Source organism: Phacochoerus africanus, chromosome 3 (genome assembly GCF_016906955.1).
Source record: "Phacochoerus africanus isolate WHEZ1 chromosome 3, ROS_Pafr_v1, whole genome shotgun sequence".
In the NCBI taxonomy this organism is placed as follows: Eukaryota; Metazoa; Chordata; class Mammalia; order Artiodactyla; family Suidae; genus Phacochoerus; species Phacochoerus africanus.
The window spans coordinates 203,293,974-203,299,652 of record NC_062546.1 but is presented as its reverse complement, the minus strand read 5'-3'; the positions used below and the strand labels follow the sequence as shown (position 1 = coordinate 203,299,652).

General features: G+C 56.4%; 1 long non-coding RNA gene across 1 annotated transcript; it reads left to right on the top strand.

The window, feature by feature from the left end:
• Positions 1-4,330: 4,330 nt before the first annotated feature.
• LOC125122316 (uncharacterized) lies at positions 4,331-5,277 on the top strand. The gene is made up of 2 exons (XR_007133768.1): positions 4,331-4,660; positions 4,757-5,277. It is a non-coding gene; the product is annotated as an uncharacterized LOC125122316 (long non-coding RNA).
• Positions 5,278-5,679: the final 402 nt, after the last annotated feature.

Sequence of the window (5,679 nt, the reverse complement as noted above, 5' to 3'; positions counted from 1 at the left end):
TACAGCCCTGATTCGACCCCTAGCCTGGGAACCTCCATATGCCATGGGAGCGGCCCCCAAAATGGCAAAAAGACAAAAAAGAAAAAAGCAGGCATCCCTATTTCACTGATGAACTGCTATGAAACCTTTTTTAGGGGAAGGAAAGCGGTTAAAATCGGGGGGTGCCTTTTGGCACCTTTTGCAATCATCACGTTTTCTTATTTTTGTCCCCTGGCCTAGTAGGATGAGATGTGTTGTGACTGGGATTCAGCAGGAATGAGCCAGGCTTGGGGTTTTGGTTGCAAAGCACAACGGTCACGGTGGGGCAAGGTGGTTTGTATATAATTTTTGTAGGATTTTAAAAATAGATGTTATTTTTTAGAGCAGTTTTAGGTTCACAGCAAAATCGAGCAGAAGGTACAAACCTTGGTTTCCCGTAAACCCCCATCCTCGCACGAGCCGACCCCTCCCATCAAGGGTTCCCAGTCAGAGTGGGGCATGTGTCACAGCTGAACCTGCGGTGACACGTCATTACCACCCCAAGGTGATTGGTCTCGTTACGGGTCACTCTCGATGTTCGTTGTACAGTCTGTGGATCTGGCCCAACGTACAGGTGAATCCACCGAGCGGTCCCACTGCCTCAAAAACGCGATGCGCTCCCCACGCCTCCCTCCCGCCCCAGCCCTGACATCACGATCTTTTGCCTGTCGTGGCAGTTTCGCCTTTTCCGGAATGTTGTGTGGGATTTGCGCGTACAAATTCCGGCAGGCGGCTGTTCTCTGGTTTTCTCTGTGTGCCGTCTGGCCGGGGTGTCTGTGCCTTTATGAAAAGATCGGGCGCCTTGCTTCTGTTCTCTGGGCTCTGGAACAGCTGTATGGTCCCTAAGTCCTGAAAGGGTCTGCTGTGAGGTCCCCTCGGCCTGGCGCTGCTGTTACACTGTGTCCTGTTTCCCCTGGGTCTTCGCAGGCCACGTGGCGTGGCTGGGCTTTGTTTTTTGTCTCGTGATCCTTGAATGGGCAATTTCTGTCCCTTCTCTTTTCCTGCCTCTTCTCCTCTCTCTCCTCTTCCCCTCCGGCCCCTTCCTCGCTCCCTCCTCCTCCACCTCGCAGGCCTTTGTCTTTCCATCTGCAAAAGGGCCATTGTAACAGGACTGGCCTTGCTTTTGACCATGTGAGCAGAGCCCTTCCGAACCCTTTCTGCCCCTCCTCACTCCGTCCCTCCTCCTCCTCAGCTCTCCCGCTTCCTCTGCTCCCGTCTCTGTCTCTTCCTCCCTCTGGCTCCTTTATTTCCCTCCCCCCACCCCTTGGGGGCACTCCCCCCTCTACCTCTGCTCCATCTTTCTCTCCTTCTCCATCTCTCTTGCCTTCTCCGTCTTTCTCCAGCCTTCCTCTGCCCCATCTCCCCACCAGCACTGGGCGGGCACCTCTGGCTTCTGCAGGGCAGGTGACCCTCCCTCCCTGTCCTCACCGCCCGGGGGCAGTGCCCACGCGGCCGCGTTCACCCTGCCCACCCTGCCCAGGGCGATGTGGGGGCGCCGAGGAAGCGGCCCGGCAGCGCAGGTGAGTCCTTGGGGTGGCAGGCTGCCGGGAGCAGGAGCGCGCGATGCCCCCTCTCCTCTGTTTCTCCCTCCACTGCCTGCAGACTGTCCTGCTGGTCTTGACTCTGGTAGCTTAAAAGGGGCAACCTAGTCGGTAGCTAAGGACCAGGGCAGCAGGGGCATCATTAGGGAAGGGCCGTGGTCGGGGATGCCGGGACAGAGCCAGGAGGGAGAAGCACATGTCTCATATGAACTGGTACGTGGACCTATTTGGGGATGTCCTAGCTGCAGGGGGTCTGCTGAGAGCACCTCTCCACCCCTCTGCCTCTCCGAGGAGCCTGGCTGTCAGCTGATTCCCCAGCCAGAGGCCCCTTCAGGTCCCAGCTCCTGGCTTTTTGTCCTCAGGCTTTGCCTTGGACCCACTCTGTACCGGGGCCTTTCATCCCTGGACCTCTCCTGAGGCTTGGCTGTCCCCATGTGCTCCACAAGGGCACCCCGGTGGGGGGACGCCTCTGCGGGGCCTGAAAGAGCTCTGAGGCTGGGGTGGGGGCATGCAGCTCCCCTGCTTTAGGGGAGCTGAGAACGAGGCTCTTGGGCAGCTTTGCACCCTGTAACCAGGAGGAGTTCCAGCAGAAAATGTCACCACCTCCTGGGGGAGCAGGGCCTCTGCCTTAAAGAAAATGTGATTTTAGAGGAGACAGATGTTGCTTGATCATTAGTGTCTTAAGAAACAAAGGCCAGAGGAGAAAGAGCACAAAAGTAGGATGGGGGGTTGAGAAAAGGTGAGGTGACCTCCAACTGGTGGACTCTTGAAGGAAGGCTTCCTGGAGGAGGCAGCCTGTGAGCCCTGCAGGAGGTGGCCTGGGTGCCCTTGACAGGTGCAACTAGGAGGTTGAGCAGAGGAAGAGGACTTGCCGTTAAGGCCCCAGAGGTCACTGTGCTCCCAATTTTGACTTGAGACTTTCTGGTGGGAATCTCTGGTCCCAGAAGTGAAGTCGGCCCCCACCCCTGGACGGGAGAACCGGGCAGGTCTGATGGGGGGCGGATGGGGGGGAGTAGAGCACTAGGGGCCTTGTCCTGGGAGGGGATCTGCCTGGGCAGGTGCTGCCTCTGGGGCCTCCTCTCCTCTCCTTTCCCGTGGGATGCGGAGCCTCACTCACACGGGGTGCGCCCTGCACCTGCTCTCCTCTGAAAGCTTTGGGGAGCAGCTTCCTGGCAGTTGAATCTGGAAGGATGGTCCGATTCCATGAGGCTCAGAGGTGCACCCTGCCCTCCCTGGGCTCTGGGGGTGGGGTTACCAGTGCGGGGGAGGGGGAGGCTCCTTCAGGGTCCCCCCAGGGGTGTGCAGAGCCAGGGCTGGCAGGAGCTGAGCACCCCCCCCCCCCCCCGACTCCATACCCTGTAGAAGAAAAATCATAGCAGTAGATGCTGAGAAAGTGCTCTATGGCCATGTGACTGAGCAGCTCCACGTGGATCTTTATTGTCTCACAGTCTCTGTGGGTCAGGGGTCCAGACAGCACTGGGGGTGAGGGGCTTCTGCCTCAAGGTATCTTATAAGGCAGCAGTCAGCTTGTCAGCTGGGACTGTGGCCTCGGGGGGAGGTGCCACCTCAGGAGTCCACATCCAGGCTTGCTACAGGGTTGTTGGCAGGATTTGGTTCCTTCCTCACGAGCCACTAGATGGGGCCTCATGCTTTTCTGCTTTTTGGCTGGAGGCCTCCCTCAGTTCTTTGCTGCGTGGGCCCCTGCATAGGGCAGCTCCCAGTGGGGCAGGGGGCTTCCAGCAGATGGAGCGAGCAAGAGGACCGACAGGTAGGAGGCAGGCTTCTGTGATCTCATTCCAGAAGCACACCTGCTGTCCTTTCTGCTGGTGCTGTTGTTGGGTTCAGCCCACAGTGGGGACCGGGGTCTCTCAGGGTATACCTACCAGGAGAACGGGGATCACTGAGCTTCCCTCCCACCGCCCTGTGCTGCTGCCGCTGCCCCCCAGACTGGCTCTCTCCCGAGATGGTAATACCATGTCCGGTACGTTCTCATTTTTGAAATGTAATGTTATTTTAGAACCCGTAACCTGGATTGTCACCTGTAAGATAGATGTACCCAGAGAGTTACAGGCGATGACCAGAGGCGCGGTCATTTTAGAAAGTCATCTGTCTACATCTTTCCCTGTTTAAGCCGTTCGAAGGCCTCTGATGACTTTCTTTTTTTTTTTTTTTGTCTTTTTGCCATTTCTTGGGCCGCTCCTGCGGCATATGGAGGTTCCCAGGCTAGGGGTCGAATCGGAGCTGCAGCCACCAGCCTACGCCAGAGCCACAGCAACGCGGGATCCGAGCCGCGTCTGCAACCTACACCACAGCTCACAGCAACGCCGGATCGTTAACCCACTGAGCAAGGGCAGGGACCGAACCCGCAACCTCATGGTTCCTAGTCGGATTCGTCAACCACTGCGCCACGACGGGAACTCCCTGATGACTTTTAATTCTCACTTCTTTCGTGATGGAGCATCTTTTCTTAAGTTGAGGATTAGTCTGAATTTCCCTCAATCTCTCCCTACTCCCCGAGGACCCTGATGGTGCAGTCGGGCCTAGGGTGGAGGGCTATTAAGGAAAAGCCGAGAAGCGAGCCTAGGGGTCCTGACGCCCTCACGTGGACGCGCACAGGCCGCGCAGCCACAGCTGAATCTCGGACGAGGCGCAGCCTCTGGTGGGAGGAGCTGCTGCGAGGCCACGCCCTCGTCTCCCTGGGAGGCTGGTGGGAGGGGCTTAGCAGCGGGGTGCCCCAGCTTAGAGTTCGCAGTCCCGGCCTTTGGTGTCGCCCTGCCAGGGCGGTGCGGCGCTGGCGTCTCCGCCGCTCTTGTGTAGTCTGCGTAATAAGCGGGATACGAAAAGCACTCGCAGTTTCTTTACCCGCCGCTCTGCTGGCCTGGGCGGCGGCTGCTGGACGGCACGCGAGGGACCTGCGGGGAGGGAAGCGGGGCTCCAGGCCCCAGCCAGTTTCTGCAGTCTCCCTCGCCCCGGGCCAGATCCTGCTTTAGGGCCCTGCCCTCCTCCAAGGCTCCACCCCGCCGCCCCTTGAAGTGTGACCACGTCTCCTTCAGGATACTGTCCCCAGATCTGCCCCAGCCATGCCACCCGGGCACGCTCAGGTGAGGCGGGCTCACCCCGGGCCAGGCCAGCTGTGAGGTGGGCCGGCTCTTGGAGCAAACGGCAAAGGACTTAGAGCTGCCTTCTCTTCTCCCCAGTACCTCCGTCGAGAAATTTGCGAACACACAGCGAAGTGCCACACAGCTGTGTCCTCACCACCGACGGTCCGTTTACTTCGGGATGGACTATCGCCTCCTCGCATCTGGGCCGCCCTCCGTTCATCTCAGAGTCCGCGGCAGCCGTCGGGGCATGCTTTCCCTGCCTCCTTCAGCATGTTCCTCATTACTTACAGGTCATCACTGACGACATTCTTCTTTGAATGTAAAGCGGTGAAAGGCCCTGCTGCGAACATTTGCAGGGTTTTGACAAAGGGGTGCATTTTGGTAACCCAGATGCTTATCGAGCTGTTGTGTGTTCCCTTCACCCCAGAAAGTTCCCTCAAGCTCTTTCTGGTCAACTCCCAGTCCACTCAGAGGCAAGGGTATCCTGCCTAGTGATACTGGATCTAAAGCAAAGGAAAAAATATTCTTTAATGGTTAATTTTTTCCCGGAACACTTGATGAGGGGAAAACCCATTGAAAAGTGAAAAGCAGATATATTAAAACTCAAAATATTTTAAGTTTAACTGTTTTATATATACGAAAACCAACTGATCATTTTGCTTTCTTTGTTGTAATCGAAACAAAGTCATCGATATTTCCAAAGTCTACTACTTTTCTTTTCTTTTCTTTCTTTCTTTTTTTTTTTTTTTTAAGGGCCACACCTGTGGCATACGGAAATTCCCAGGCTAGGGGTCCAATCAGAGCTACAGCTGCAGGCCTACACCACAGCCACAGCAACACCAGATCCTCAAGCCACTGAGCAAGGCCAGGGATCGAACCCACATTCTCATGGATACTTGTCAGGTTCATTACTGTTGAGCCACAACGGGAACTCCTGCAAAGTCCACTACTTATCTTGTTTTTAATGGAGAGAATTGCCACATTCATTTCTTTTGACCAAGTGATCTTAAATAATTTGT